Here is a 21,047-nt window from a genome sequence, read left to right as displayed (position 1 = left end):
AATGTGTTTGTTAAACACGCACATCTTTATCTCTTATGTAACGAGAAGAGCAGAGCCATATCATAGATCTGCAGTGCCTTTTGTGCTCTACAAATTCTGTGCGACAGTCACCAGACAAAAAGTGATTTATACTACGCCTTGTAATGGGAGGAATAATTAACGATGGTGGCATCCATCACTTCTGCAACAAGCTTATCTCAGAACTTTTCCACTGATTCAAGAGAAAGCAGGAACAAAACAGGAGCAGAACAATAGAAGTCAGTTAGTATCACTCAGCCCTTTTGCGTGGCTGTGCCTCGTTTGGACACCTGATGAACAGATCTCTTCTGCGTTATTAAGCAACAGTGAAGCTTAATAGTGTGGACACAGTCTGTATTCACATTGCTGGAAGGGAATTCTACCAGGGTAAGAATAGAGGAAAAGTAAACCCCACAGCTGTCTGTGAAATCTGAAGGCTACTGAATGAGTTTTTGCAGGAAATTTTGCTTGCTGCCAAGATGGTGTGTTCACAGGGAGCATGTAATAGCTAGAGTTTTAGGGAAAGGCTCTTGTTATGAGGCATGTGATCTTAGCTACAAGAAATATCTTTAAAAATAAAATAAAATACATGTGAGCAAATAATTTCTCAGCTCTGAAATAACTTCATTCTGATTTCCACCACCCATTAACTGATCATTTCATTTTCAAAAAGTGAGACTAGTTGAGTGTCCGACTTCATGTGTGTAGCTGAAAAGCTGTCACAGCTTGAACCAGTGATGGAGCACCTGGTGGGAAGGCAGGGCCAACCCAGGGGAGCTCAGGTGCATGCAATGCAGCTGAGTGACGGGAAGGTGTGGAGCCAGGAGCCATCCCTTCCCAGACCTCATTTAAGGGTTGGCAGTGAAAGTAAGGATTTCTTGCTAGATATCCCTGCATACCTGAGGCATTCTGAAGGTAAGCAGCTTATATCCTTTATTTCTGTGCCTACAGCTGTTGCATTTGAGTAAACCCTTACTTACTGCAGCTTAGGACTGCTGCTCTGCTGTCACTGTTATGATTTCCATTGTGTTAAAATGTGCTTTCCTTTGATTCTCATCATTTTCTCACCTCTTTAATTTAGAATTAAGTTCTGAAACAGCTATGAATTGAGGTTACATATCTCCTGTTTTCTGTATGTCTTCTGCAAAGCTGCTTGCCAAGTGTGGCATTAGCAAACTGCTTGCCAGGAGCAATCCAGTACAGCAGTGCATCCTGACAAGGACTTGAGAGCAGAGGAACGTTGCATTAGATATGAAGTGTTCCTCACTGTAATACATACTCCTGTATGTCTTTCTGTAGTTCTCTGGTTGTTAAAGGCTACTTTATTTGGTAGATTTATTAGTTTTTGAAAAAAAGTAGGAGACAGTAAGCTACTACATGATTCTGTACAAGGTGTGAAGAAATGGCTTTTGGAAGACTGTTGTAAAAGTCAAGATCATTGGGAGTCTTTATTCTTTATGGAAAGTAAAACACATCTCATATAGTGGGAGGTGTCTAGGAAATATTAGGTACAAGATTTATGAGAAACTTCAGTGTGGGCATGGAACTAACTAGCTAAAGATAATGTCAAGGTTAGTAAGAGGGTGAAACACTTTCCTAGCTATAATTTATATTCATCATTACAATAAGCAAGGTAAGAAGGGCACTTGGATCTTGGGCTTCTGTTGACAGATTGATCAGTTGAGACTATTCCATTAGCCCTGTTATGTTCCTTAGGGGTGTTTGCTGTCATGTCACTTAGTATAAGGCTAAAGAGGGACAAAAGGTTTTGAACCAGTTGCTCAGTGGAAGGAATTCCTTTCTCAGAGTTCTTCTGGAGGGGAAAAAAAGCCACAAAACAACAACAACAAAAACAACAGGAATTCACACTGATATTATCATGCTGATTTAATAAAAGATCAAGTGAATATTGGAAAGAAAGGTTGTGGTTCAGAGCATCTGCCTGTGCTGGAGCAAGTGTCAGCTCTGGCTCTGAAACCAGGAGGTCAGCCTGCTCTGTCTGTGCCTGGTGCTTCCCATAGCATTGCGCTTCCATCCAGCGCTGCAGTTCCCAGAGTCCAGTGAGAGAACACTCATGTTTCACTCAACAGTGAAAGTGCTGCTTTTACGAATGCTATCTCTCTCCTGCTTGTATTGGAGAATGACGTGATAGAGATTTACTGCGTGCCAGGGACAACCGTCCCTCCAGCTCAGAGATCTTAAGTAATTCTGATGAATTCTCACGCACCTCTGTTGGGCCATTCCTGTCTCTTCTGGTGTTCCTCCCACTTACGTTGCCCAGCAGGTAAAAATACCAACTGTGGGGATGGGTGCTGAAAAAGGCTGCCTGTTGCTGCCTCCAAGTGTGTGAAATATAGAGCATACAGGCCTTCTAAGAGCTTGTGCTGAAACACACAGGAACAGGGCATTATACCCATAGGATCAGCTCCTTTATCTGCAGGCGGGTGCAGGTTTAACCTAATTTCTATCATATAGCAGGTGTTCGTTTGCCCAGGCTCTGAACACCTGCATTAGCTTTTCCTGTGCATAGCAAGTATGCTTGAATGAATGCAGTTAGCTATGACGCACAACACTGGTTCAGTGCAAGGAATAACTTTGGAATGGTAGCAAGCAATGGTGCAGCTCACTCAGGAAACCATTACACACAGTAAGGACCAGTACTGTTTTTTTAATTTTCAGTTTGGAAAATCCACTGCATCTGAATGCAAAGGAAGGAAGCAGGAAAAATACTGTATTCACTTTATTAAAGGTGTGCATTCACTTGTATGATTTGGGGGTTATTTCCACTGTGATTTGAGCAGAACTCCTTTCTAAAAAATATATTTCTGGTTGGTATAACAGTCCATGTGTAGATGTAAAAGGAAGACACTTTGCTTCTGTTGTCTCTGAAAGACGATGGTCTTAAATCATGGGGGATATTTGTAATGAAATACAAGGTAGCTTGAAGAAATACAGAATTCTTCTTGTGGTCACTGGAACTCAAAGTCCTCTGAGTTCTGGCAGTAGAGCCAGAAGTGTTAAATAAGTATGTCCATGTAGCACAGGAGCAATGACGGACCATGATCGTTCCATTCTTAGAGCACGCACAGCTTTCTGTGAATATGTAATTACTTTGCTGACTGCTGAATAATAATGTAATTTTTCTGAGTTCCTTTACAGCAGACACATAATCATCTGCTCAAAACAATTATGTAAGATTCTAGTTGATCCGAAGGAAGCCATATAGCTTTTTAGCCTGTAATTAACATACGTACTTGGCAGCTTGGCTTTCGCACATGGCGATAAGAGCAGTTGTGTATTTTATTGCATTTTTTCTTTGCTGAGAGTCTGCATTCCGAATGCTACGGAAAGCTGTGAAAGGTTTGCATGCTTGCTGCTGTATAACAGAGCTTGAAAAGATAGAATGAGTTCCTGTGTAAGCTCTGGTTCAGTTACAAGGCCTGCACTGCATATACGTGTATATCCTTTATGTAGTGTATCAATAAATTAAATAACAATTAAAAAGCAACAACGCATGACCATTCCCTGAGGGTGTAGGTGCCTTTGGTTCTGGTGGCCATGAATTTTCCGCTGTTTTAAGGTGGTTGTGATCAGTACCATCAGAGCAAATGTTGTCCGCAGTGGTAGAGAATGAGTTGTTGGTTACCCACGATGATAAAAAAAAAAAAATTAAAAAAAAAAAAAAAAAAGCACAAGTGGTTGCAAGTGACAGTAATCCCTTCCTGAGGTTGGTCCGTATCTTTGCAGACCTATGAGATGCTGCCAAAACTTACAGCTTCAGAAGTTCCCGCTGCTTACCCTACTGGACTCAGCTCTGAATGATTTATTAAATTCAGGCTGTTTCCTTCCCTCCCAACAAAAGCTTGAGGGTACACACTTCTTGCATGTGGTGAATTCATACTTCCACTGTTCTGTATGTGGAGGGGTAGAAGCAAAAATAATACTTGTTACCTAATTCTTCCTTACTTCCTGTACTTGACTTGGCTAAGTTTTCCCTTGTTTGAGTAAGGTAATCTCACAGGGTGTTTTAGCTGGGAGTATAGAGGTGGTTGTAAGGAAGCCCAAATCCCAGCAGATAACTCTGATGCAGTTGCTATTAGGTGATGCAGGGCAGTATTTGACTAGCTTAAATTCATGCCAGTCCTAAGAGACAGAAGCTGGGGAGGAAAAGAGGCAGTGTGCTTTTGTTGAGTCTGCAGTGTTTGTCCTGCATCTGAGCGAGTTAAAGGTAGATCCTACCAAAATGAAGTGTCTCCTGAAATCAGGGTTCAGGGAAGTTAATCACCCAGGAGCAGTTTTGGCCTGTCATTTAGGGCTCAGCAGTGTCAGCCAGAGTTCTGTGCAGTGCCTGATGCTGGGCCCCCCCAGCTCTGTTGGTGGGAACACAGAAAGCTTAAACTGCAGTAAATAACAGCCAGGAGTCTGCTCCTCACAGTGCCTGTGACATTAGCGCTCCTACTAGGAAGGCTTCTCTATTCAGGTAGTTCCATATAAGCTATTTTTCTTGCTAATGAATAAAAAGGTTTGGATGGGAACCATGTGAATCAAAAGTTACCTACCACAACAGGAGTGAAAATTTGCCGGAGTCCTGCTGGTATTAAATCTCTGTGCAGATGGTGTCTGGCATCATTTTGTTAGCAGACAAGATATGCTGTTAAAAATTATATCTATTATATCCATCCCAGAGGCGTTCATTCAGAAGAGAGTAATGGAGCTCAGCTGACAAAAGGGATTTGTCCATTTGGACATGCTGAAGGGCCTTGAGATAGGAAATAATTCTCACATAAGCAGTTCCTGAGTTAAAATATTAATTTATAGGAAATACGTTTAAAAATAGGTCTTTTGAGAAGATTTTATATGGCTCAAGGTTCTCATTGCTAGGAGCTTTAGCACTTACCTCACCTGTTAAGAGTTTGCAAATCCAATCCCAATGATTTGTGTGCCCACATTCATACATTGAAAGGCATAATAATTCCCTCTTGAAGGAGCACGTTAAGCACAGCAGTGCTGCTGAGGACGTTCTCTCTTACAGCACCCTTTGTGGTGGCACCCTGCTCTGGTTTTGGGGTTAGCTCAGGGACATCTTTCCTCTGGCTGTTCAGCAGCCAAGCCCTCATCCTGACGGAGGCTTGCTTGCTTCACTAGGTGGTGTGGTGGGTTGGATGGGCTGCCTGCAGAGTCCTGTCCTCCCCTGTTGTAGTTCTGCCAAACAGCAATATGTTTGATGTAGTTTACTTTCTGTGTACCTACTGTTCGTGTATTTGTTACCCAGTAGATACCTGGAGTGCTACTGGGAGGGAATGTGAGCTTATTGTATTTTGTGTGTGCAATTTGTTTTCTGGAAACACCAAGGAATTATGAAGGCTGCTGTGTTTCTCTCATGCTCATTCTTTAGTTGGTGCAGAGTTGGCAGCTCCTCTAAATGAGTTCAGAAATTCCACATGCTCCAGCTCCTTGAAACCCTTGGTCAGCAGCATGCAGGAAGAGAAAGTGTTGGTTTGCTGTTTATCTGTTTATTAACTTCAAGAAATTTCAAATAATGAGGAAGGTATCAGGGAAGTAGTTGCTGGGAGAAACCTCTTCAAGAACTACCTTTATGTTCATAGATTTTCGTTGTTTGGTTTCTTTTTTTTTTTTTCTTCAATGGAAGAAGTGGTGTTGGAGTTGCATTCATGCCTGCTTCCTTCAGTTTCTGGGGGTAAGAGTGCTTTTACAACTGTTTAAAAATGTCATTTATAAGTGTACACAATTGAAATAGGTCTGTTTAACCCACGTGTCAGAGATGGAGTGTAGAAGGCTTTAAGATGTGTATAGCACTGGTCATCTGCATGATCTTCATTTTGGGAACATTTCATGTTAATCTTGATTGCACAAAATGAAAGAGAGCCATCCCAAATCTCAGCAAGGCACTCCTGACCCCTATGGTTCCGTTTGGATTATTTTCACTTGCAGAAACTGAGAAGAGTGATCTGTGAAATTAAAGGTTTCTCCTTGCTTAGACACAGTTAAGAGGCCATAGCTTGTGGGAAGTCAGTTCCCCTTCTCTACTCCTGATGAAAGCGCTGTTGCATTCAGTGAGACATTCCCAGGTAATATCTGCTGTTTACTCACTGTTATTTGTTATTGTCTGGGCAGAGCACACTTACCTCTTCAACCTGCAAGAAATATGAAATTTGCCTCTGGCCTTTTGGATTTTATATTAACCTATTTTTTCAGTCTTTAGTGAAGAAAATCCTCTTTCTTTCTTTCTCTCCTCAGTGCTGGAAATGGCAGCAATGCGGTCCTGCTGTCTTGCAGCCTCCCCCTCTGCACTTCCCTGGCTACTACAGGGTTTGTTTATTTTGTTGTTGTTGTTTTTTGTTCTTCACAGTCTACCATAGAATGGTTTGGGTTGGAAAGGACCTTAAAGACCTGGTTCCAACCCCCTGCTATGTGCAGGGATATCTACACATACACACAGCAAAAGGAATGACACAGGGAGGGAGAGCATGTAGGAAGAGCAGAGCATGTTTTCTTCGTTGTCTTTCCAAGTGATTTCACTTGATGCTATTTACACACATTTATTTCTGGGCATTTGTAGCAATTCTGGAATTTGTTTCGTGTTCTCCATTCCCTTGGATGCTCTCTGCCCTCATGTGAGCAAGGTGAGTGGACGTGCAATTGCTTCGCATGCTCGATATTCATGCAGAAGTGAAGCTTCATGTACACATCCAGACAGACACACGGCCATCAGCCTGCAAAAGCATGGTAATGAAATGGTGTGGGCTCAGAGTTGGGTGCCTGCAGTGCGATGTTCCCACAGACACAAGCTGCCTCACTGCACCCATACAAAATACTTCATTAGTTGCCATAAGGATCAGAGGCTTTCGAACTCAAGAATAGTGCTTTTAACACTAACTTGAACATGAGTTTTGCTATGCACTGGCTCCCAGGGAAGGGCTCTGCACCCTCGTTCTGCTCTGGTGGAGCTGTGTGCTGTAATGGCTCTGTGTTCCCATTTGTGGTGTGGTCCCTTCAGGTGGTTTTATCCTTTGAATTTATTTTAATGAACTTTTATGACCATTGGCTATCTCTGTAGTTACAGAGCTACTGAAGTGATCTCTCATTATGCAATTTGGTGTATGCATAATTATGAAATTACAGTGTGTAATTTATTCATTCGTTGAGACGGCCCTGTGATAAAACCCACAGCTGCTGCTTTCTCTAGGGAAGCCATTTTCCTTCAGAAGGGTGAGAGGGAGGTACTGCAGAACAGGTGAAGGGCTGCATTTTCCTGGCAAGAGTGCAGCTCAGTGCTGCAGGCCATGCACCATCCGTGTGACCTCTGTGGGTTTGTTGCACCCTGTGTTCCTTCCTGCACGGAGCTCCTTCCAGCACCATCTGCCTCTGTGTGCAGTACAGCACAAGGCACTGCTGCCCACTGCCCCTCCTGCGCCCAGGGCAGGTACAGCTGTGCTGTCCCATAAATCAGAGAATGTACACATGAAAAATAGCCCAGGTAAACAGCCCAGTACAGCAGCAGTGGTTTCATACAGGTTTAGCAAGCAGATCGCTGTGGAAGTCAATACAGAATTGAGGCATTTGTTTTGACAGGTGAATGGGAATGTGAAACATCTTTTTGGTTAAACCAAGGGAGATGATAAAACACATCCTGTGAATTTGAATCTTAATGTTGTTACGGGGCAAGTACTTCAAAGATTGAGATGTTCTGGTGCGAGTAGATCTGATCATTGACCATTCAGTGAATGCAGTGCCTTTTCACTCCCCTCTTATTACCATTTAGAAGTAATTAAATCACTTTCAGATTCATATGCAAATTCTGTAGTGATTTAGATTTTCATACAGGCATGTTATGAAGGTATCCCATTTTTTATTGTATCCGCATTTAAATAGTAAGGTATAATTTATAATGAAATGGAAGCATTGCTTTTTACAGAAGCTTTGGGTATCACTCGACAGGACTTAAGAGTTCTAACTTTTAACATTAGCAGCTACATTGTAATATGCCTCAAACAACGCCACAAGGTAAGCAGACAGCATTATGTTGAAAGATGGGTATTTAATTGACAGGTAAATCATAAATACGTCTCTTCAGTGAACTTTCTTTACTTTGGTTTGTGAAATGCTGTCTCATCAGTGTGGACCTGCTGGTGGGTGTGCATGGATACCAGAAATGCCGGAGCACTGAGAAAGGGAATGCTCTACAGGAGCAGCTGAGCATGCATGCATGCACCCCGGAGACACCACGGCTCTTCTCTCCAATTAGCTGTTTGCAAAGGCACGACAGAAAGAACTGCTCTCTCTTTTGAGCTGAGTCCACCGGGGCTGTTCTATTCCTTGTAAATAATTGAAAGTATTTGAAGATGGGATTTGAAGTTGGGACTTTCACTCTGTATGCGAATGACCTGCCCCTGTCTCTCTCAAGCTCCTTTATTAGAGAACTGCAATGTTATTAAATTGAGTTATTCTTGAGCCAGAGCAGGACTGACTTCATAGCTCCGTGTGGTGGAGGAAGAAAGGGAAGCTGTAGCTTAAGACCTAACCTCCCATGAGACTGCCCTTCCTACCTGGTGCATCTGTTCCAATGCCTCCTCTTCTAGCCTTCATTGATTTGGGAATGAAAGATCAGTATTTGCTTCTTGATTGGGCACAGCTTTAGAAAACCGTATGTCGTTCTGCTTTTGGATTGCTGTCATCTGATTATTCCTAATTCATTGCTGTTGTAAGGAAAGGAAAATAGACATGGATTGGGTTTGGCCCAAACTCAGCCTTTGTGTGCACACTGTGCAGATTGGTCCATAGGCCTCCCCTGGTGTTGCAGCACAAACAGCTTCAAGGTCTGAGGATCATTCCACTTAACGCTGTTGTCACAGGTGATAAACATCATGATCATCTTCCCACTGCAATTTCACTACTTGCTCAGCAGCAGAAGGGGAGCTGCTTTGTGCCACTCCTGCTCTGGGCTGGGTGCTCCTCAGTGTGGAAAGGGATGGATGCCTTTTGCTGTGCAGTGCATCGTGCCCCAGGGGCTGCGGTGAGTGTCCAGGAGCAAGGCAGAGCCAGACAGCTGTGCTACATCCCATGGCAAATGAACTAGTAAGTCTCTCTCCAGTGTCAGGGGACAAGAGGACAAAGGTTTTACTGAAATCCAGGAATCTTGTTAATACAACTCTTGATTATCAGAGCAAACTTTGCCCTCTCTGTAACACTTAGAGTGAAATTGAAAAATGTGAAGCAACCAGTTAATTAGAAAAAAGACTCCTGTGTGCATTTATTTTCTTGCAGCATTTCTCTCCCAAATCTTAAGCATTAGTTTGTTGTCTTTAATACCTCTTGATTCTATCTTGTTATCATCTTGTCTTGATTGGCTTTGTGGCTTGTTACACAAAAGGGGAGCTAATCTTTGTTAATTAGTTCCTTATTGAATCAATTGAGATTTGTAGCACAAGAAGTGAGCTGTATTTCTTATGATAAATAATTGGCTGCTAAGGATTTCTTAGTGTGAAATCATGTCAGTGTAAGTGATGATACTTTAATATTTTATGTGTTTTCCTGTGTTTGCTACAGTACTTCTTGGGAACAGCAGCTGGAAGAGCAAAGATTTCTGTCCTGTAGTTGTGTTTCTGGTTTGGGTATAGTCTGCCTTCACAAGATATTTATCTTCAGATTACATTCTGTGGTTTCTTTGCCTTGTTTCTAGAAAGTTTTTCATTCAGGAAATTGTCTTCTGTAGTTGGTGGGAAACACTTGTATTGCTTTTCACACTCGTCTTCATTCTGTGCTGTTTGGTGCTGTGTCATAGGATGGGATATTACAGGGTCTTTGGAGAACATTAATGCCCAAAATGCTTTATGGAGAACTGATAATAGGAAACAAAGCACAAAATCATAGCACTGTTTTAAGCCAGTAGGAGTTCTGCTTGGCTCAAGCTGATGCAGATTTCACACACATGCACACTTGGGGTTTGGGGGGATTGGAGCTGTTGCTCTGTACCTGGTCCCACTGGTGATGACCAAGGACGTCACAGTGTCACTCAGCTCACCTGGATGTGCTGCTGCTGGCTCAGGAGGGGAACCTGTGGATACTGAGTGCCCAGAGCCTGGGGATGTGGCCCTGGGAAATGAGCCTGAAAGCAAATGAACCCTTTTGCCTGGCATTGCTGGCACAGGAAGGCAGGAGGAGATGTTTATTGTATCAATCCATACCAAAACAGAACTTTAGGAACCAAGCGTCTCGATTTACCTCCATTCCTACCCCACTCTGATGTGTTGAACTAGGTAGTGCTCTGTGCTTTGCTTTCTCCTCAGCAAGATGGGAATATCAGCATCCCTGAGGGTAGTGATGGACAGCTCTAGAGTGCAGCTGGGTCTCAGTATGTGGGCCAGTGCTAGTGAGGAGCTGCCTCAGGTGATAGGGTCCCTTACAGCTGGGCACTGGGGCCCTTGTGGTGTGATGGCTGAACCAAGCAACAGGAATAAGCAGCGTGGGGGAATGTGGGTGTAACTTCTGCATTTATTTTTTTTTATTCTGTTTGTAGCCTAAATGCTTGTATCTTCTTTATAATATACAGGGCTCACTACTGTAGCAGGGTGAGATTTCCTCTTGCAGCGCTCTGCCTCTCCATAGGCACTTGTTTTGAGGAGTCCTACTGAAACTACATGGATTATTGCTTTGCAGAAGGGTTGGGGATGTTTCTGATAGGAGCATCCTGACTTGGGAGATGCACAGCGGGTGACAGCTTTGACATGCTCCTTTCCCAAGAGGCAACAGGGAGATCATAGTCTGTGGAGCCTTTTGTTGTGGGTGCTTTGCTGTATGGAAAAGAAGGCAAAAACTTTGAAAATGGGGGTGGGGGGGAGGGAAGTAAAGATGAGAAGGTCAAATCCTCCATCTTACTTAAATCCAATGGTGCTCCCACCTTCACAGCTCAGTTCTGCGTGTTTACCCCTAGCTGCTTGTTCTTTAGCAAGGAGACTGATGTAAGTAAATACTGGAATTCAAGATGTGCCTTCCTCAAGTGCCCACAGGGTGTGATGCCTCTGTGTTGCTGCTCTAATATACCCATTCTGTGCTACACTTCACTCATTTCTCCAGTACATCCCCGTGATTTGTACCAGGCATTGCTGACACTCTTCCATCAGCTGCTTTGTGGGCTGCGCATGAATTTGTAGAGTCTTCTAATACAAAACCTGTCCTAAATTTAATCATCAAATTAGATTGTTCCATTGCAAAGTGCATACCCTGTTTTATACCAGTTCATCTGCCGCTCTGGCTACTTACTAAACTGTGCTCTTATCACAAAGCGTTACATCAGAGTTTGGAAGTTTTACCACTTATTTCAAGCAGCAAATTAAAACCAAACTAAAACTAAAAAGCCAAAACAACAAGAGATCAAATGCTTATAAATAGGCCAACCTCTGGGCATTCTATTTTACTGCGTGGTGGTCTGAGCTCTCATCTGAAACATAATGCTGTGTTATTTCTCAAGGATATGTACCAAAGTCTAAAATAGTTCCAGTATTTAAGTTACTGAAAGATAACAGTAGTTATCAGAACTCATTTTTTGCTTTTAAGACCCTGCGTGCAGAATGTTGTAGATTTAAATAGTGCATAAGATATTTTGACAAGGAAACATTTTTTTAAGAAAGGAGAAAAATGTGAGTTATGAGCTTGAGCCTCAGTAGTCAGAATAATGCATTTCTACCCTTAGTGCAAAAGAACTCATAAATTAGAGTGGCTTGGTACAGCGCTTATAAATGCGCACATGTATGCAAGTGCATGTGCTCCTTTATCTCAGCTGAATAGCTGTGTTTCAGTCATTATCTTAAAATATGCTGATAAAAGTCAGCATCGCTTGCTTTGCAGCCCGATGAAATAAGCTGCTTAGCTCTAGCTTACTCTCTAGCCCATAGTGATAAGCAACACGGTTGTCTTATGGCCTTGAATATTTTATTAATAAGACAATTTATGGCAACTGCTCAGACTATTTATGTACTAGAAGCTGGAAGACCCTAACTGAAGAAGGAAGAACCAGTGTGGATGAACCCTTTCCAGTACTGAGTATTCCAATTGCACTACTGGAGCACAGATTTCCCCATAAAATGAGAAGAAAATGGGAAAATTATTGTGTGTGTAGTCAGCCCCTTGGAGAACTGTACGTATAATTTTCAGCTCCCCTTTGAAACTCAAGAAGCCTTCAGTAACCTGGTGTCCGAAAAGCGGTACGTGTCTTGCACTGACTGACTCAGCTGAACGTGGAGAGTGCTGTGGAGCCCAACCAAGCTGGGGCTGCGTCCTGCCTCTCTTCTTTTCATGTCCTTCTGGTGATTGTACGTAAATATAACTTGCTGCAGTGTTCAATAGGCAGTGTCACCTTCAGTTGAGCCCTTAATGCAGGATTGACCGCTCCTGAGTAGCAGAACGTGCAGAGTGGCTGACAGCCGGTCCTGTGTATCCATTTGGAGCCTATTCTCTGTTCTGGACATAGAAGAATATGCGTGAAATGAATATTATAGTCTAACATTGGAAGTAAAGGTGCCATCAAGGGACCATTCCTGTCAAAGGAAGACTCTTCATCTTAATGATTGCCTATCTAACGAGTTACGAACCTCTTTAAAGTGAATCTAAAGAATTAAGCACGGTGCAGGACAAAGTCACAGTCTTGTTAAATAATAATTAGAAAAAGGTTATAAAAGAATATGTTAGCACCTGTCATTTAAAAAAAATGATGAATTCTGAACTTAAGACTGTCGTGAATAAGACAGAAATTCAGCCTTCTGAGAAATGCTGCAGGGGATTTCTTTTAATAAGACCTGGAAAGTAGGCCTTGGGCATAACACCACAGTAGAGAGACTTGAAAGCCTGGAGCCAGCCTTCTCTTTTGCCATTGCAATTTGACCCAGCTATTGCATTTAATCACCAGGTATGAGGTAGCTGCTGCCTCCCATCCCTCAGGTACCTTTCTGGAAATTCAGTAATTTGAGAAGTTTCAGCTCTTTCCCATCATAGCTAAGTGGAAAATTTCAGCTTTCTGAAACTTTTCTCAAACTTTTGAAATGAAAATAAGTCACTTAGATAGGAACCTCCCTTCCCAGTTGTGCATTGATGGCATTTGAAGGGGGAAGCAGGTTTCAGTGCATTGAGATGCTGAAGTGAGATGCCTGAGGGAAGGCAGGTAACATCTGATTTGCAGTGAACCCAGACATGCAGGAATCTGATACCTTCCTCTCACAACAAAACTGAGGAAGTTTCATGCCAGTGGGAGCTGGAAGTGCTTAGCCTTGTGTGAACAGTTTCATCACTTACGCCTGCACCGAGCACTGCAGGAAGGGGCCTGGTGGTTACAGTGAGGCTGAAGATGAGACTACAGTGTGGTCCATAGCAAATAAGGCAAACCACATACCAAGATGTACTGGGAGGGGTGAAGTCAGCAGATAGGGAAAGAAGACAGTTATGTCCATTCTGGCTTTGTTCTTGTTCTGGGAGAATCAGTGTTGCTGTAATGATTTTTTTTGTTTTGAGTACGAATGTGTGTATTATATCTGATTCTGGGTGTGTTTACCTGCATTAGCTCACCTGCAGTACTTAGCTGGAGCTAAATACCTGAGTTAGAGAACACTTGAGCTTTGCTTGAATGAAATGTATGGGTTATTGAAGAATGGGCTTCCAAAGCACATGCCAGCCACCTTCGGTATTCTGCCATACTGATGAAGAAAAGCCTGGATCAACGCTTGTCAAGATAGCAGCGGTAGTGGAGGAGTGTTGGAGCTGATCCTCCTTTGGATTAAGGAAATTGTAAAGCAGATCTCCGTGGGTACCTTGCTGTTTTCTGTTCAAGGGATTTCTCAGCCCTCAGTAAAACGTAGCAATGATATTTCGAACTGCTCAGTTCTAGTGCTGAGGCCCTTCCAAGTTCTGAAGAACGGCGATGTGTGACCTGCTGTAGTTTTTTGTGGAATTGACTGAACTGAGTCACCCAGCTGTTTGGGAGTTAGAATTGTGACCAACAGGTGTACCATTAGCTTTGATGTGCTCTTGGTTGTTTAAAATGGGATCCTTTGAAAAAAGTTGCAGGTTCTTTTACCTCCTACAAAACTCTTGCTAACAGGAATAACTTCTGAGTGTGCAGTTTGTTTTGAGAGTCAATAATGTCACCCTGCATGTTGTTCTCAAGCAAGCAGAAGACGTGAAAATATTAAATTTCAGATTGTATAAGCACCCTCTGCCTAAAGTATTACAGAAAATTTAAAAAAAGAAAACCCAAAACATTATGTGCTGCATTACTGTCTTGATTTCAGGCTCTGGAAAATTATAAGACTTACAACTGCAGAAAATGTGCAGTCCTGCAGACAATCTTGATGTATTAAAAAGTTCATGGATACAGACAGGCTCTGCGTGAGCCTTCAAAAAAAACCAAAGGACTTCAGTCCAGGTTTGGCTGGGTAACTCGTTAATCACCATTGGGAAATCATTGCTTAATTCCAGTATGTAGGGTAGTGCTTCAGAAGGTAGAAACGTGTTCAAAGGGGGATTTCTTTCTTTGTTTGCAGTTCCATTATGGGGCAATGCATTCAGAAAGCAATTCTGAAATTCTTTTTTTTTCATTCTGGGTTTTGTCCTGTGTCCATGATGACGCCTTATTATGCTTAGGCTTATGCTGATTGTCATACAGCATTTAAATAAATGGTTGGAAAGATCACACTGTGAGCTGATGCAGCTCTGCACACTGCTGTAACTAACATGGCAGCTGTTACTGGCTATTAGATTTTTTTTATTTCCCACTTCTCATGTCACACTGAAACAAAGATGCTGACAGAATTCATGTTTGTCTTATGCTTTGAGTTAAAATACATACATTTGAAATACATGAGTTTCCTCAGTTCAGGAAGTAATTTTTCTCAGCAGTGAAGCTGAAGAACGTCTAACTCCACAATTATATCATATGCCATGATATAACACTTACTGAGGTGTCGAAAGGAAGAGCTGGCCTTTCATGTAGCTGCCACCCAAATATGGGAAGGAAAACAGGACAGGTGCTTTCCTTTCAGCCTCAGCTTTTGGTTTTGTAGCATTCATACCGATGATACGCTGTTCTTGCCCTCTCCCTGCATGGAGTACTTTGAGCTGAAGGGAGGTTGTGCTGCATCCTTACAAGGACTCTCCTATAGAAAACGTTTGTTCAGGACTCAGTGGCTTTCTTTCACAGATCTGAATGTGCCACGGTCATTTTCACTGTTCCCTGCTTTGGCTCGGGCTCTTCAGCCCTGGTATAGATTAGTGCATCTTCTCTTCCAATTTGAATAATCTTTTACCACTCAGTTTGCTTAGAAAGAACAGATTCCTCAGGGTAGAATTAGCAACAACGAATGCAGATACCTCCATTCCTGGAACGGCATAGAAAGCAGTGCAGTGCTGAGTACAGTTTTTCCAAAGAAATCTGTTCTCCATTCATATAGTTAGTGTTGTAACAAAAACAGAATCTAGAAGGGATCTCAGGGTAAAATGGAAATAAACCTAGCTCACATGACAGGCAGGCTTCAGATTTTGTGTAAACTGAAAGAATATTGGAGGTGGCTGGCTGGGCTTTGCTGAGGAAAAAAAAACAAACAAGTTTTTGCATAGCTTTGATGTGTATTTGATTGCTCATGAAGTGAAAATGGAAACCACTGTCTATGTAACCAGCATGACTCAGGGCCATGTAGTGGCAATTTATTAAGATTAAGATGTTTTCCTCCTTCCGCCTTCTTTTCCTTTTGTCCCTTGACCAAATTCAGGTCTGGAGTTTGCTGTTAATTAAACTGCAGCAGCCTGTGCACCCTGTGCAGTTAGAGGCTCCCAGGTCTAAGCCCTAACAGCCATGGAAATGCACGTTGTTGTCAGAGGGGCAAGAGGGTACATGTTGATCTGGATGAAGCTGTCCTTGTGACAGGAGCTCTTGAGTCTGTCAGCAGCATCGAAGGACATTGTGATCGTTGGTCATCATAGCTGAATTTTGGGTAAGTCAGAATAGTCACTGGCCTGCGCCCTTCCCATGTGCTGAAAATGTACATCAGTGTAATGAAGTGTGAAATAAGAGCCCCAGTTCTCAGCTGAAAGAATGAAGGTTGATTTGCACTTCTCTCCTATACTGGTGTACCAGCACAGAGTTTGACTGTACCTCGGAGATGCTGTGCAATGTGCATAAAGCCTTCTGCAAACCTCTGTGCTGCCAGCTCCTACACCTGTGGGCTCTGTCTCCACCTGCCCATATAAATCTGGACAAGCACTGCCCTCTTCACATCATGGGGATGGATAAACCTCAGCGTAACTAAGAGCCGCTGTGTGATGTGCTTCCCCACAGGAGGGAGTTGCTGCTTTTTGCCACATAATTTGTTTCTTACAGGAAAACACTAACCTGTGGCTGTGTCACAAAAATGAATGTAAGTGTTAGAGCTGCTCCTCACTGTTTTAATTTTTTTTTCCTGTTTGAGTTTTCTTTCTCAATGGAAATCCCATTTAGCTTAAGCTTGTTTTTATAAAACATAACCTTAAGCAAAATTATTTTGCTTGTGCTGCTTCTTTACAATGTTTTTAAAGTTGAGCTTAACCTTCCTGTTACCGCTGTAGTGGGGAAACATAAAATTACCACTTAGTGAGAAGTTCTGTCTGCTTTCAGATTACAGCATGGTGAAGGTAGGAAATGCTGCTTCCCAGTGTTTGCAGATTCCTTCTATCCCTGTAGTGAACCTCTTCCTGTTTATTTTTACAAATAAGGGATTTCTCAGGTCCTCTGTTCTGGTCTTTTCGTTTGTAACACACCAAGCATTTCATGTTATAAGCTAGTTAGTCTTGTTTTAAATTCAATTGCTTTTTTTTTTTTTTTCTTTGCCCCTGCTTTTTTTAATCAAAGCTTATTCTAAATGTTCACTCTTCTGGTGGTTAAAATACATCTTTATAGCTTAAATGAATTCATGGACAATTATAGCCACTTGTTCCAGTGCCAGTAATGTCCCTTAGCTGAAATATTATTCTCTTAAGTGAAGATGACTTTCCAAATAGGATTTTTGGCCGTAGCCCTTCCTTCCAGATGTTCCCTTGTGTGGCGCTGTATGGGCAGCCCTTTCCTTGGTGGGGATCTGAAAGTGGGTCAGGGCATTGTGCGCCTAAGTAGATAATATTAAATGTACTGCCTGCTTCCCAAAGGTACTGCGGGGTCTTTCTAACATACTCCCAAAATAGTAGAGGTTAAATCATGTGAAAACTGAAGAGCGAGTTGCAGATCTGTTATATGGGCAAGAATTATTAAAAATTCCCAAGACAACAAAGACTTTAAAATAAGACTTATAATAATAACTACGGCTATTAAAAATTAAATTCCCTGTATTTATTATCCTGTTTTCTTGGATCACCAATTGATCAAAATAAGCCTTGCCTTATTAAACATTCAGAGCATTATCTGGATCAGTCAGGGTAGATACGTTAAAGCAGAAAGTGCTGGGCAGGGGTTTGTTATATATGTGCTGCTCTGAACGGCTGGGCCTCAGGTTTGGCACTTGTGTGTTTCAGTCTGAGAGCGGTCATTTACTTACCCATGTGCTTGAAATTGGTGACGTGTAGACATCAGGGGTGCAAAATGAAGAGAGAAAAGGAGAAACCATTGGTGTGCCCCATGCACTTCAGCAGTAGGCGGTGTGCACATCCAGCCCTTTGCAGAACAGGGATGGTTCATGCTTAACGTGGCAAATACACCGTGGCTGCAGGTCTCTGAGCTGCTCAGCCGAAGCCTGGGGTTTAGGGTTAGGAAATGGTCAGGAGAGAGAGAGCGAGCTTGGTGATTTCTGGGCAGTGGCTCTGCAGAGGAGCTGCCTGTAGGAAATGGGCCTTTCTTGTGGAGCTTCCACCAGAAACCTTCTTGCTTTCTGGCAACTGCTGTTTGGCACTTTCTTCAGTAATTTAATGGAATATTTGGGGGAAAGTACTGAGTATGACTTCTTTCTTCTCAAACAGCCTGAACCCATTTGATTTAGGTTGAAGAAAATAATACGTTTCAGAGACTGGCCACCTTAATTTTCTAAACAAAAATGCACAGCCGTGTATTTCATGTAGGGAAAAGCATTGAGACGAGGTGTTCCTGTTTGGGTATAAGAGGTTTATTACTCTTTTCACCTAAAACTGAATTTGAGGTGAGTTTACAAATTGTTTCAGACAACCAATAACTCAATTTCTTCTCCTCTGTAAACTAATTTGTCTGAAAAATGTAACTACGCCCCTGTCTTGAATACTTGAGAACTGCTCCATCCTCAAACAGTGTTGAAATGGAATTGCAGTCTCCTAGCTTCTGTTCCTTCTCATTATATTTCGAATAGAACAAAGCCATGTAGAAGCACTTAAAAAGAAACAAACCAAAGAAAAGAAAACCTGGTGAGATCTGACAATGAAATGGGTGGATGAAGAACATACTTGCCAAACCCAGCAGTGTGAATGAATGCTAAGAACCAGGCACCCTACTGTCAAGCTACTGCACCCAAAATCTGGCAACTTAGATATGGCTGTTTTGTTTCTGATCCTCAGAGTCATCCCAGTAGTACTAAAAGTCATGGAGAAAGAGCAAAGATGCCAAAGAACAAGGTACATAGGATGGTTATCACTATACTGCTAGTGCTTCTGCTTGCCCTGGCGGTGCTAGCATGTGAGACTGCAGCCTCATTTCTCAATGGAAACGTCTTAGGAGGAGACGTACTTCACTGTGGGGATTCTGACTGGAAAGCTTCCTGATCAGAAGGTTTTCCCTGCTCTTAAAGCTGTGTTCTCCCTGCAGCAGTCTAAAATGAACTGAGGAATGCGAGACCAGGCCTGCAGCTATGCTGTGTTGATGGCAGGCTGTTCCATCAGGGCACCTTGTCAGAGCCCCTGGCATAAGTCTCACCTTCCTACCCAGGGGGCCTCAGCCTGGTCACAGTGAGCATGGAGCTGCCTGTTCCCCTCGTGACGCGCATCGGGCTCCATTGAGCGAGGTTCTTAAACCTAAAAAATACAGCTGCAAAGTAGTCCTAATTCATTCATTTCCATATCAAGTACACGTAAATCCTAGTGCTAAGTCATCTGTTCTAAAGCTGTAGGCTCAGGGCTGGGTTCTTGGGGGGATGGTGATTGCCTGAAATGTAGTGTTATTAAAGGAAACATCAACATAAGCTAGTCAGCAAGGGAGATATGGTAATTTCTGATAGAAGTGTTTGTAAAGTCTGGGGGGAAAATACAGAGGAAGAGATGGAGGGAGAGAAAACTTGCTGTTTGATACCACTACATGAAAGTGGCTTAGATTTGGTATTACTAGCAGGAAAAAGTATCATGTTTTAAATAAATGGACTGTACATCATAGGGTGCTTTTATGTAGCAGTTCGGTGCTTTTGGTGAAGTTTTGTGTTAAGATGTAACTAAGAATACTTTAAACATTCATAAAATGTACTGTGCTTTAAGGAGTCCAATCCTGTCCATGTCCACAGAAGCGGAAGTTTTGCTATTGACTTCCATGGAAGCAAGGGCAGCTACAAGATGGTCAATTAAACAGGACTCCAAGAATCACCTGTTATTGCCGTGATATTCATTTTCACCCTGTCGTGTTCCTTTTTGTTACTATGACCTTCAGTCTTGCAGAGTCAAATATCAATTTCTCCAAACCATGATGCAACATCGATGAGAATACAACTTACAAGGCAGTGATCTGAAGCAAACAAGATGGCACCAGAGGGCAGGAACTTGGTCTAATACAGCGGGTTTCTGGCCTACGCCTTGGAGTGGCTTTGGCACCCTGTCCATATAAATGCTGTGTAATTTTAATACATCGTTAATGTACAGATTTGAGAAATCAAAGTAATTTTAATAAGATCCAGTTGATTGTTGATATTTTAAAAATAATTACATTGTAGCTTCCAGACAGATATTTTGCTAGGAGGGGGAATTCTCATTGGCTTGCTTCTTCAGGTAGAAATACATAGCTTTAGATCTATCAGGCAAATTGAAAACAAAGAAAAGGCCATTCTCAGTGGAACAGGAATTCAGTTATGAAGCATGTATATCACAGACCTTGAAAATCTTGACTTGCAGCTTCCGTTGAAAAATGGAGATGTTTGATGCAGTGACAGATAATATACTATACTGCATTTTCTTCTTCTATTGCTGTTTGAATTGTATATTTAGTGAATTAGTCATGATTGATGATAGTGTTTTAAGGACTTGCTATGTCTTCCCGGGAAAAGATGGCATATTTTAACTATATTAATGGTTTGAGACTTAAGGATAGCACCATATATTTTTGTAATCTTTCAGCAGCGAAGCCACAATTTATACAAATGGATTCACTCTGTCTTTAGCTCAAGCAACTCTGACAAAATATGTCATTTGAAGTAATGTTGCTCATCATTCATAGACACAGAGGCTTAAGGCTACATTGCTTCAATATGAAATTGCAATGGAGTTTTCCATTCCTAGGAAGATCAGTATATGCTGTTAATGATAATTTAACTGCTTTCAGCAGTTCCAAATTAGACTTCCTCTGAACAAAAAATTGCTTGTTTACTCACAGAAGGAGTTACGCTACCTTGAGAGTATTCAGAAGAAAAGAAGCATTCCATCCGCAACTCAGAATTACCTGAATGCCAGCTCTGGAGCAGTTAAAAAACAATGCTAGTACATATTCAGCCAGAATAACCTATTTACAGCACAGCGTATTAGATGCCTTTATGGCATGTAGGTAGGGAGCACGTTGTTGCAGAGTAATGTCAAGAGCTGGGAGAAGTCTCTGACTTTGCATGTTAGCTGAAACGGAGCCTAACCATTTTTGGTTAAACACTCCTTTTTGTTGTGATGCCAGTAGTGCACCTCTGAGGACCTGTCCCTGGGTGGGTAGTAGTCAACAAAAGCACAGTGCAAAATGTGATTTTTAGGAACAGCTTGAGATTAGGATAGATGTTCTACCTTAGAAGTGTATTAAACATTACTACTGCACAGTAGTTTTGCTTTTGTTACTCAATCCTTTTAAAGAGCCACTGTGA

General features: G+C 42.2%; 1 protein-coding gene and 1 long non-coding RNA gene across 7 annotated transcripts in view; both read left to right on the top strand.

The window, feature by feature from the left end:
• IL1RAPL2 (interleukin 1 receptor accessory protein like 2) overlaps window positions 1-21,047 on the top strand; it is a 333,350-nt gene that overhangs the window by 205,105 nt on the left and 107,198 nt on the right. The window lies entirely within an intron of this gene.
• Window positions 676-14,633, top strand: LOC128075985 (uncharacterized). The gene is made up of 3 exons (XR_008204183.1): window positions 676-933; window positions 10,945-10,997; window positions 12,001-14,633. It is a non-coding gene; the product is annotated as an uncharacterized LOC128075985 (long non-coding RNA).

Source organism: Tympanuchus pallidicinctus, unplaced genomic scaffold (assembly GCF_026119805.1).
Source record: "Tympanuchus pallidicinctus isolate F22 unplaced genomic scaffold, pur_lepc_1.0 scaffold13, whole genome shotgun sequence".
Classification (NCBI taxonomy): Eukaryota; Metazoa; Chordata; class Aves; order Galliformes; family Phasianidae; genus Tympanuchus; species Tympanuchus pallidicinctus.
Note: the sequence above shows the minus strand (reverse complement) of the source record. Positions and strands in the feature narration are given on the sequence as shown.